This window comes from Arachis ipaensis, chromosome B04, assembly GCF_000816755.2.
Source record: "Arachis ipaensis cultivar K30076 chromosome B04, Araip1.1, whole genome shotgun sequence".
Classification (NCBI taxonomy): domain Eukaryota; kingdom Viridiplantae; phylum Streptophyta; class Magnoliopsida; order Fabales; family Fabaceae; genus Arachis; species Arachis ipaensis.
This window is the reverse complement of record NC_029788.2, coordinates 115,344,495-115,356,709: the sequence shown is the minus strand read 5'-3', so window position 1 is coordinate 115,356,709 and position 12,215 is coordinate 115,344,495. Positions and strand designations below refer to the sequence as shown.

Here is a 12,215-nt window from a genome sequence, read left to right as displayed (position 1 = left end):
CTCACAGAGAGCAGCCTTCGATATTATAGTCCTATAATCTCTAACATTAGCAACATAGAGATGGTTATCAATCAAAACAGCAGTTCAAGCAGTAGAGCCATCATCCCAGAAAATGTCTTTTTCAGAATACAAAAATTGCGAATTATTACCTTGGTACGTTTCACTTATAGCCAATTTGGCATCAGTAAAAATTTTGGATGCTTCATGAGATTATCAAAGAGATGCTCTTTCAAATACTCTGCAGCACGAGAACCACCATGACCATCAAATATTCCAAGTAAGCATACTGAATGACCACCAATTTTCAATGTTTTAATATCGTGAAAATCCTCATCGATACTTTCTTCCTCTTTGAAGCTTGAATACCCACAGCTAAGCCTTCCATCCTCACTATTCCATCCTCCTCTTGCAAACTGGCCATCATCATCTTTCTCTGGCATCATCACTGTGAATCAGCACTTCTTGACACGAAACCCGTATCCACCATCATCACTGTGAATGTCTTGAATTGGTGAGTAGGCGAATAAGAAATACTAGGGACAACTTGCAAACTCCTCCTAGTGTTGTTTATTCTCACTAATTTGGCAAAGGTTCCAGCTTGAACAACCCAAAGACCTTACACAATTGCTGCATACCATCTAAACGACCAACCAAGAAGACAAGGGTTTCGGCGGCAGCAGAACAATAGCGGCTTCAACGGTGGTTCTCTGGCAACAACGGCGCCGTTTTCCGGCAATAGAAGCACGGCTACAGCAACGGCGGTGGCAGAACAGCAACTCCAGGAATCCAACCACTGAACCAACCTTCACCAAATTCCAAACCTTGATTTTGGAAAACCCAATCTACGAATCTTCCTCATCAAACTCCGATGACATCGTGCAACTCACCGGCGTCCATGGCAGCGGCTGAGATGAAGCACGGCAGTGAGCTGCTATGTACATCGCATCTTTTCCTCTCTCCTTCGTCCCATGGCAACGACGACGGCAAGGGTTTTGGCGGCGACACGAATGCTTTCAACAGACGGCGGGTGGCGGCTCTAATTACGACGACAAGGTGCGGCGGTGGCGACGAGGCAGCAGTAGTGTGTGACGATGGTGGTGCGAGCTGGACAGCGGCGACCTCTTCTCCTCCCTCTCCATCCTCGGTTCTCTTTTCCCCTTCGTTCTCCCTCTTCTCTATTTCTGCTTCCCCCTTTTCTCCTTTCTTCCCCCTCTCCGTTTAATAATATATATATTTTTTTAAAAAAACCTGGGTCTTACATCCTATCCACCTTATAAAAATTTTCGTCCTCGAAAATTAAAAGAATACACAAGGTAATACAAAGAATCAATACTCTACTGTCTAAATGCTTTTTAAATAAGTAAGAAAATTTAGCATATTACAGGAAATATTACATGGTTTTAATACCTTTCTTTTGAATACTTTAGGAAAAAAGAAAAAAAAATTTGGTATATATAAATTTTCAAATAGCAAATAAACCATAAGACTTAGAAATAAAGGAAAAGCATGGTGTAAAGCAGAAGTTACAAGATAGGCTCAAAAGAAAAGGGGTTACATGGTGTCAACCTTAAGGGTTTTAACATAGCTCACTATCACAACTCCCTTTGATATCACATACTTACAAGCTTCACCTTTCACATTCACGAACCGTGTCCTAAAGAACTACCGTGTTATAAGTTTCACCTTACGCTTATCTATCTCACGTTGCTCTGGTCACTTAGCTAACTTGTTGCGAGTTGTCATCTTATACAAATTGAGCTACCGAAAACTTGAATATCTTCTCAACAATACTCTTTTCCCGAAATTTAAACGTCATAACCTATGGCATTTTGAAACTTGCCAAAGTTCACCTCATTTACTAGTCATTCCCTGAAACACTAACGCTTCGATTTTTTGTTTTCTAGGGACCACGTGTGACATTGAGATATGCGTCAGTATATTTAAGGAGTTACAAATCTAAGGAAAAGATGAATAAGTGACGAGGATAAAATTCGTATAAATTCAGGAGGATGCGTAAAATTGCAACTAAGTAACAATTTACAGGAACGAGAAAATGTTCTGGAAAGAATCATTTTGCATCTAAATAGGAAATTTGAATCCAGGAACTCCATAAGAAATAAGAAAAGTAGTGATGATTTAAATTGAAATAAGTTTAAGCCAGAACAGAGGAACACTAAGTTCACAAGCGAGGAATAACTGAACTAACGACATCATTTGCAAAACTCAAAAGCATGGGAAAATCTAAGAAAGTATGATTTTCTCATTCTAAAAAGAAAAGATATGAAATAGATATCCTTCAAGAGAGGTAACAGAAGCGTAAATATTGAGTTATGTTAAAACAAATTCAAGTTAAATTCGATTTGTGCAAAACTTGAAATAATGAAAATTAATTGAGCTAAGAATATTGAAAAATCTTAAAAGATCATAATCAAACAAGAATATGTATAAAAATTTACATCAATCTTAGAGGTAGAACTAAATTCTATTCAGAAGGGAAAGTCCGAGGTAAATTAGTGAATAAAAGAATACTTGGTACATTACAAACAAATAGGTTTTGATTGCATAGGAAAGTTTTAAAGCTTCATATCAGTGAACATATGCTAAGTTTCAAAATGATTTTATTGAAATTTAAAGTAAGGCTACGGATAGAATCCAGCAAAAAAAAGAACTGAATTGAAACTTCTTCAATGGAATCCGAAACAAAAACCTTAGAACGAGATTATAAAAAGTGGTATGTTGCACCAAAATAAGTTTGAAGTTTACTCAAAGGAATGCAAATTTTGAAAATAATAAGCAACCAAAATGGTGTTTCACAAGAACTTGGAGAAACGTTTGAAATTATAAGTAAGCAAGGATGTACAAAAACAAGAAGACGTACCGAAAGGGAAAATCAAGTTGTAACCCTATGAAGGAATGAATTCACTTTCCCAAAATAGTTATTAGAAGTTTTAATAAGGTATTGCGTCAAAACAATCCAATTTAAAATAAATTATATGAAGTTTGTCAAATAGAGATTAACTTGAATAGAAGCAAAAATCTCTTATCAAGAATCTTGAGTACATAATCAAGTAAAGACATGTATAAAAATTTGAGTAAATATTGGAGGAGAATCAAATTATGTTCAAAAAAAGAAATCTAATGTAAAGTGTTCCTATATGGTGAATAAGGGTATAGATAGTACCTTTAAAAACAAGTATGTTTTTAGCTACATGAAGGATTTATTTATTTCTTGTAGGAAAGTACATGTAAGATCAGAGATAGTCATATCCAGAATTCAAAGAATGGTTACAGACAAGATCAGATAAAATAAAAAGATCAAAACTCTTCTCAACAAAGATTCCAAAACAAAACTTCGAAAGAATATTACTAGAATTGTTATCTCATACCAAGACAAACTCGAAATTTTTACCAAAGAGAGTACTTTATTCATTTAGAGGAAAACAGGATCGAAAATTGTAACCTGGGCAACATACGTATAAGTTGTAGAAGGCGAAGTAGAAGAACCAAATCACACAATTAGCTTGCTCCGAATCGTAACTCTCACGGTTTCGAATCACTCAAGTATTAAGAATTATGTGTTACGCTAGAACAGATTTAAGATCGAATAAAAGGGCACATAATTTATAAAAAAATACATAAATAATGACAATGATGGATAACCAAATCTGGTTCCAAAAAGAATTGAAACAAGGAGCGAAAAAAGATGATAAATCGAAGAATAAGCAACACGCGCATCATGTGGCATGATTAAAGCACCTATCTTCGGTGTAAACTAATCAAGGAATAACATCTAACGTTTTTCAAAGAATTAAGGACCATTGTCATGCGAAACAAGTTCAAAACCAACTCAAAAGAAAAACTCATGATTCGTAGAGAGAAATATGAACAACATCAAGGATAAAGGTTCCAAATGATTTCAAGTGAATAATCAGGATTATAATAAAGCAGAAATATATATAGGAACGAATAAGTATCGTTAGGAACAGAGTCAAATCATATCCTAAAAGAAAAAATCTAAAACAAGGAATTCCAACATAACCAATAAAAGAGAAAACGGTGTGCTAAGCTACACGACACGAACAATGTTATCCAGCCAACCCGACAAGTCTGAATTGTCCTTAGACTGTCCCCCGACGTGCATCCCCAAGAGTCTGAATTGTCCTTAGCTCAATGGGGGTAACATTCCCAGGAATTTATATAGTGCCCGGTCACACTTACGTCGTAGGGTCAACAGAGTATCGAGTTTTCAACTTGGTACACATTAAGAATAAAAATGAGTTTAATGAAAACGCCCCTACCTCAATTTAGTTTAAACGCATTAATTCCTCTTTCGTTCATCCCTTCTATTTGGCCCATGATCCTCACAGAGAGCAGCCTTCGATATTATAGTCCTATAATCTCTAACATTAGCAACATAGAGATGGTTATCAATCAAAACAGCGGTTCAAGCAGTAGAGCCATCATCCCAGAAAATGTCTTTTTCAGAATACAAAAATTGCGAATTAGTACCTTGGTACGTTTCACTTATAGCCAATTTGGCATCAGTAAAAATTTTGGATGCTTCATGAGATTATCAAAGAGATGCTCTTTCAAATACTCTGCAGCACGAGAACCACCATGACCATCAAATATTCCAAGTAAGCATACTGAATGACCACCAATTTTCAATGTTTTAATATCGTGAAAATCCTCCATCGATACTTTCTTCCTCTTTGAAGCTTGAATACCCAAAGCTAAGCCTTCCATCCTCCTCTTGCAAACCGGCCATCATCATCTTTCTCTGGCATCATCACTGTGAATCAGCACTTCTTGACACGAAACCCGTATCCACCATCATCACTGTGAATGTCTTGAATTGGTGAGTAGGCGAATAAGAAATACTAGGGACAACTTGCAAACTCCTCCTAGTGTTGTTTATTCTCACTAATTTGGCAAAGGTTCCAGCTTGAACAACCCAAAGACCTTAACCAATTGCTGCATACCATCTAAACGACCAACCAAGAAGACAAGGGTTTCAGCGGCAGCAGAACAATAGCGGCTTCAACGGTGGTTCTCTGGCGACAACGGCGCCGTTTTCCGGCAATAGAAGCACGGCTACAGCAACGGCGGTGGCAGAACAGCAACTCCAGGAATCCAACCACTGAACCAACCTTCACCAAATTCCAAACCTTGATTTTGGAAAACCCAATCTACGAATCTTCCTCATCAAACTCCGATGACATCGTGCAACTCACCGACGTCCATGGCAGCGGCTGAGATGAAGCACGGCAGTGAGCTGCTATGTACATCGCATCTTTTCCTCTCTCCTTCGTCCCATGGCAACGACGACGGCAAGGGTTTTGGCGGCGACGCGAATGCTTTCAACAGACGGCGGGTGGCGGCTCTAATTACGACGACAAGGTGCGGCGGTGGCGACGAGGCAGCAGTAGTGTGTGACGATGGTGGTGCGAGCTTCCAATTCTCAAATTATACTTGATAAACATTCAAATCAGATTTTCAAATTAATCTTTAACTCACTATCTCAATACCAACTCAATATTCAGAAATAGCCACAGTCAAGTAAACAATATCATTCATTCAAGGCTATTCAGTTCAATTCATAAGACTCCATAATCACTAAAAATGTTTATTTGCTTAAATATCAATTTATAACAACTCTTAAGAATAAAAATGAGTTTAATGAAAACGCCCCTACCTCAATTTAGTTTAAACGCATTAATTCCTCTTTCGTTCATCCCTTCTATTTGGCCCATGATCCTCACAGAGAGCAGCCTTCGATATTATAGTCCTATAATCTCTAACATTAGCAACATAGAGATGGTTATCAATCAAAACAGCGGTTCAAGCAGTAGAGCCATCATCCCAGAAAATGTCTTTTTTCAGAATACAGAAATTGAGAATTAGTACCTTAATACGTTTCACTTATAGCAATTTGGCATTAGTTAAAGATTTTGGATGCTTCATGAGATTATCAAAGAGATGCTCTTTCAAATACTCTGCACCACGAAAACCACCATGACCATCAAATACTCCAAGTAAGCATACTGAATGACCACCAATTTTTAATGTTTTAATATCGTAAAAATTCTCCATCAATACTTTCTCCCCTCTGAAGCTTGAATACCCACAGCTAAGCCTTCCATTCTCACTATTCCACCCTCCACTTGCAAACCGGCCATCATCATCTTTCTCTGGCATCATCACTGTGAATCAGCACTTCTTGACACGGAACCCGTATCCACCATCATCACTGTGAATGTCTTGAATTGGTGAGTAGGCGAATAAGAAATACTAGGGACAGCTTGCAAACTCCTCCTAGTGTTGTTTATTCTCACTTATTTGGCAAAGGTTCTAGCTTGAACAACCAAAGACTTTACACAACTGCTGCATACCATCTAAACGACCAATCAAGAAGACAAGGGTAAGGCTCAGCTGAATAACTCACAATAACAACTTCATTCAACATAAACACTCCCTCACATTAGTAACGGAACAACTTAAGCGTACACATCGAGATCAGAAATAAGGGTAAGGCTCACCAAAACAGTAGCGGCTTCAACGGTGGTTCTCTGGCGACAACGGCGCCATTTTCCGGCAATAGAAGCACGGCTACAGCAACGGCGGTGGCAGAACAGCAACTCCAGGAATCCAACCACTGAACCAACCTTCACCAAATTCCAAACCTTGATTTTGGAAAACCCAATCTACGAATCTTCCTCATCAAACTCCGATGACATCGTGCAACTCACCGGCGTCCATGGCAGCGGCTGAGATGAAGCACGGCAGTGAGCTGCTATGTACATCGCATTTTTTCCTCTCTCCTTCGTCCCATGGCAACGACGACGGCAAGGTGCGGCGGTGGGCAGCAGTCAGCAGTAGTGTGTGACGATGGTGGTGCGAGCTGGACAGCGGCGACCTCTTCTCCTCCCTCTCCATCCTCGGTTCTCTTTCGTTCTCCCTTCTCCCTCTTCTCTATTTCTGTTTCCCCCTTTTCTCCTTTCTTCCCCCTCTCCGTTTTTTTCCCTTTCTCCTTTTCTTTTCTTTTGTTTTTGCTGAAGGCTGAGGCGTAAGGGGTTAGGGGGTGGCGGTGATAAATTAGGGTTAGGATAAAGTAGTTTAGATAATTTTAATAAAATTAGAGGTACAGAGTATTAATTAAAAATTTAATTTAATCCCTCAAAATTATTTTAAAATACTAGTTAATTATAAATTTGCTAATTAACTTATAATAAGTATTTTAATTTAAAATTAGAGATGATATAATTTATTTTCTTTGTTTATAAAATCAAAGTATTAAATTCTGAAATCTCAATTATTTAAATTAAATCATATAAAATTTGTATCATTTTATAACTGTTAAGTTGTATAATTTAAATATAGAAAATGACTCAATGATTATGAGATTAAGTAAAATTTTTAATTTAATTATCAAAATTTAATTTAATTACTTTTAATAAAATAATTTTTAAAAATAAAGTCTTTAATAAATAAATTGAAACTAACTCATAATAATATATATATTTTTTAAAAAAAACTGGGTCTTACACTACCAAAATTCCGATTGAATCTAGGACTCTATTGAAATATTATTTGGAAAATTATGAGTTAAAGACTTCTACTATTTTATTTGGATTATTTAAGAAAGAGATGACTTATGCTTTTGAAATGAATTATTAAAAAGAATTATGATTTAGTCTTGTTTCTTAAGAAAAGTATTGTATCTCTTTTGGGAGCAAGTTATTTAGGTGAAACTTATGTTTTAAGGCTGTTTTAAATGCAAAAAGGGTTCATGTCTTTGAACTTGACTTAAGGGTTTCAATTGGAGGAGTTTCAGTGACTTTGAAAGAACCTGAATGTCTATTGACAAATTTCATTGTATAATGTTTTGGGAAAAGGTTTTAAGTACTCCTTGAATTATGAATTTTTGCAAGACTAAAATAATTTTTGAGCAGTTTGAAATGCTTCAGATTTAATCATGGAATTGAAGCTGGTTTTGTTTAAGTAAAGGAAATAGTTTTGAAAGGAGTAATTAATTACACGACTCGGTTTAGCTTAGATTCTATTTTTATTACTCAAATCAGGAAGCCAAGGTTTTAAAGATTTTGAACGAATTTGAGGAAATGAGTTATGTTATTCTTCCCTAAAGACTTGAGACTCTGCCGAGGAACTTTTGTTATAAAATCCCGTTGTTGGAAGGATGATTTTGAATATTTCAAAAGAGATCTTTAATTTGCCATGGTTTTGGAAGTTTTGGAAAGAGGATGCCGATGGTGGCTTTGTTTTTAAAAAGGGGAACCTACTTTGAGTAAAAGTGGCTTATGAGCCTGAGATGATTTGAGAAATGGGAACTTTAAAGACAAGGCTGAAAAGAATTGATTTTTTATTTCAAAGTGAAGTGAATTGAGAAAAAGTGATTTATGGCTTGAATGATGAATTTATGAATTCGATGATGTTGGATGGTGGAAGTGCTATTTTGTTATGAGCCAGAATGGCTGTGTATGATAATGAATTATGACTGATTGCGGAATATGTTATGAGCCGGATGGCTAACTATGAATCGTGTTTTAAGCCGAATGGCTAAGATGAATGTTGATTTATGGCTGAGAATAAATGCATATATGCTGAGTTATTGATATTGTGATTGTTGCACTTCCAATTATCTGAGATACGAGTTTTTCTGGGTAGAAGCAGTGGCTAGCCACCACGTGCTCCAGGTTGAGACTCGATACTCTGCTGACTCTATGTCGTAAGTGTGGCCGGACACTGTGAAAGTTTCGATGAGCTCGCCCCCCCGTGAATATACACTAGTGAAGGTGTTGGATGTGAATTATGATTATGATTGTGAGTAACTCGAGTTGGAGATACACGACAGAGGGACAGTCTAATGGTTAGCTACCAGGACTTGTCGGGTTGGCTTTATAACTGACAGATGATATCATCAGCCACTAGGACATGCATTCATCATATGCATCTATGTGACATTGTTTGGGTGTGCATATTGTACTTGGTTTGCCTTTGTGATTACTTGTGATTAACTGCTAATTGTTCTACTTGCAGTAACTGTTTGTTTGTGCTTGAACTTTCCTATTTGTGTTTGCGACTGAGACTTTGTTGGACTATGGTGATTGGTTGTTGTTTGGGTTGTTTGGGCCTAGAGCCGTGGTTGATCATGAGATGGGCCGAAGGCCATGTCTGGTTGATGTTTCTGGTTTAGAAAAGTATGAAAAACTAATTTGGTTCAGCATAGATAAACCCTTTGAAAGGTTTTTGAATTTTTAATAAGAAATGAACAGTTCCTCTTTCAGAAAAAATTTCAGATTTTTCTTTTATAGTAAACCTTTGCATTTGAAAAGATGCATAATGCGGTTATTAATCACTGTAATGATCTTATCTCGCGTATCCTATTATAGTAATTCTGCAACCCTATAGTGAGAACCCTTTCGAGGATGATGTTTTCACTCCCCTACAGGTCTTTTCTTTTCAGGTTACGGACGACGAAGTTCGGAAGAGATTATTTCTTTTCTGTTAGACGATATTTTTGTATTGTTTTAGTAATTATGTTTCCCTCGCCTTTAACTTTGCAAGTTTTGTAAGAGGGATAGGATTTTGATATGAGATACTTGTGAAATTAATATGTATATGTAAAATATATATGTGTGTGTGTGTATTTCCTGTGAGTATTGTACTTTATATTGTAAGTATGAATGTATGTTTTTGAATTATTCGGTCTAAGTTTTAAACATGATGCTCGTATTTTGGTATTAAATATTATAAGAGTCATCTTTATAGCTGAGCTATCAGAGTGAATTGTTACAATTAAAATATATAAAGAAATAATTATGTTATCGGTATAACTAAATGTACAATTAATATATGATAATAAAATAAATAATATTCTAATTTAATATCAATTAAACTTGATAATTAGGTTTATGATTGTAATGAATGGATGCAAAAAGATCAGAATTAATTAAAAATCATTTGTATTCACTATTTTCACAATTTTTACGACACTTTTAAATTATTAATATTGAACAATTAAACTCTTTAATCAATTGAAACCTAAGAATTTGGACCATAATAAATGTAATTATAAACTCTTAAATAAAATTCTTCATTTGAATTTTGAGAGTAAGAAAATGTTTGAAATAATACTAAACATATATTAATATATTATATTATTAAAAGAAAGACAATATTTTAATTTATTACAATCATACATAATTTTTTTTATATTAAATAATCAAATTATTATTGTATCATGAATTGGGTAATGTTTGAGGTGACATATTTAGAAGATATTAATTCTAACAAGATAAAGTTTTGTAATGCATCTAAGACATATAGTTCACAATTTTTTATAAATATATATTAATGTCTTGATATATTTTTTATTTTTATAATTAGAGAATTATTTGTTATTATATTTAATAATATATCATTAATTTTTAGCTACTACTCAAAAAGATGCATATACATTAATTACAATAGAAGATATGCTACCTTCAGCCAAAGACACAATGGATAACTTCATTAAGTGGCGGCTATTGAGAATCCATGCACTAATGTTTTTCTTTATGGGAAATAAGGTCAAAAATTATATAGTAAGACAACTTAGTTTCTTACTTCAAATACTCGTGGCCATTGATAGAAAATATCAATTCTATATGAAAAAGTTTGAACATGTTTAAACCTGTGTATATTTGAATTTATGTAACATTTCATAGTCGTTCTTATCTTATTTGACTCTCACCCCTGTATATATAGCTACTGTTCGTGGTTGAAAAATATATATGTCATTGTGTGAAACATTTTAATTTCTAAGTGAGTAGTAATAATGTCGATTGTTGCTAGAAATATTCTCTTATTTTTGTTAATTCTACTACCATTAACTACCCACGGAAAAACAACTGTGGTGATCACAAATTCTTTAACTGGCAATTTGGATCTCACTGTTCATTGCAAATCCAAAGACGATGATCTTGGAGAACACCTTCTCCATCCAAAACAAAGCTATAGCTTTAGTTTTCGATCTTTTGTTATTGAGGGCACTACATTATTTTTTTGCACTTTCAGTTGGCGGGGAGCTTGTCATCGGTTTGATATATTCGATCAAAACAGAGATTTTGGATGTGACCCTGGGACTTGCAATAGAGATATTAAGCAAGATGGACCATGCTTGTCAGAACAGAAAACCCCTTGCTTACCATGGAAATCAAATTGTTAGTGTTTGATCTTTTATATCATATATATTGTATATGCAGTACATGGTAAAATATATACTGTATAAGTATGGAATGAAATCCATACATGGTATATTAATATATATTACTGTACAAATGGAATAAAATCCATATATTATATGTATGGAACTAATAATATGTATAGTGAAATAAAAATACATTAATAAATAAATAAATAAATAATGTTGTTCTTGCTATTTCTTATTAATTATTTTGGTAGAGATTTATTATATATATGGTGAAAAAATTTGAAATATTACTTTATTATAAAAAGTTCAAGTTAAAAATTTTGTTTAATAGACTAACATATTTAATCCTAAATCGGAGTCAATGCATTTTCTTTTTCAAAATCATATATTAATATATATGTTCCTTCAATAAATACAATGTTTTTAATAAAAAAAAAATAATGATATAATAAAGAGTAGCAAAACAAAATCATATCCAAAATACCAAAAACAAAATCTTAAAGTAACAAAATAAAATAAACTTGTAATAGAATTTTTAACAATGAAAAATTTGAAATATTATTTTATTCTCGATATTCAGTCTAAATTTTTTTTTAAATAAGCTAACATATTTATCCCTTAATTTGAATATATGCATTCAATTATAGTGCTATTAAGTATAATTAATAATAAATTAAAATATTATCTTTTTCGTAATAATATAATCATATAGGTTGTTACTGTTAATATATTTAAAACATTAATACAGAGGCTTAAACTTTAATAATAGAGTGATGCTACATGTATAAGTATTTTATAATCAAGTTTAACTAAGTTGGTGCAAGCCTAGTGAAAAAAAATTCGAGGATACGTCACACATATGTATCATTTCTCCTATTTTATGCTTCATGCAGCACACAAATTTTTGTTAAAAAAATATAAAAACTTATTGATATATCACAACAATTTTTTATGTATAGTCAGTGACAAATTCAAAAAATTTTAGGAGTGTGGACAATAATAT

The 12,215-nt window shown here is 34.1% G+C and overlaps 1 long non-coding RNA gene across 1 annotated transcript in view; it reads right to left on the bottom strand.

Annotated features, from left to right (window-relative positions):
* LOC107639806 overlaps nucleotides 1-4,749 on the bottom strand; it is a 6,450-nt gene extending 1,701 nt beyond the window's left edge. The window contains exons 1-2 of the long non-coding RNA XR_001620318.2: nucleotides 4,510-4,749; nucleotides 4,299-4,400 (exon numbers count right to left, since the gene is read on the bottom strand). This is a non-coding gene — a long non-coding RNA (uncharacterized LOC107639806). The remainder of the gene's footprint in view (nucleotides 1-4,298; nucleotides 4,401-4,509) is intronic.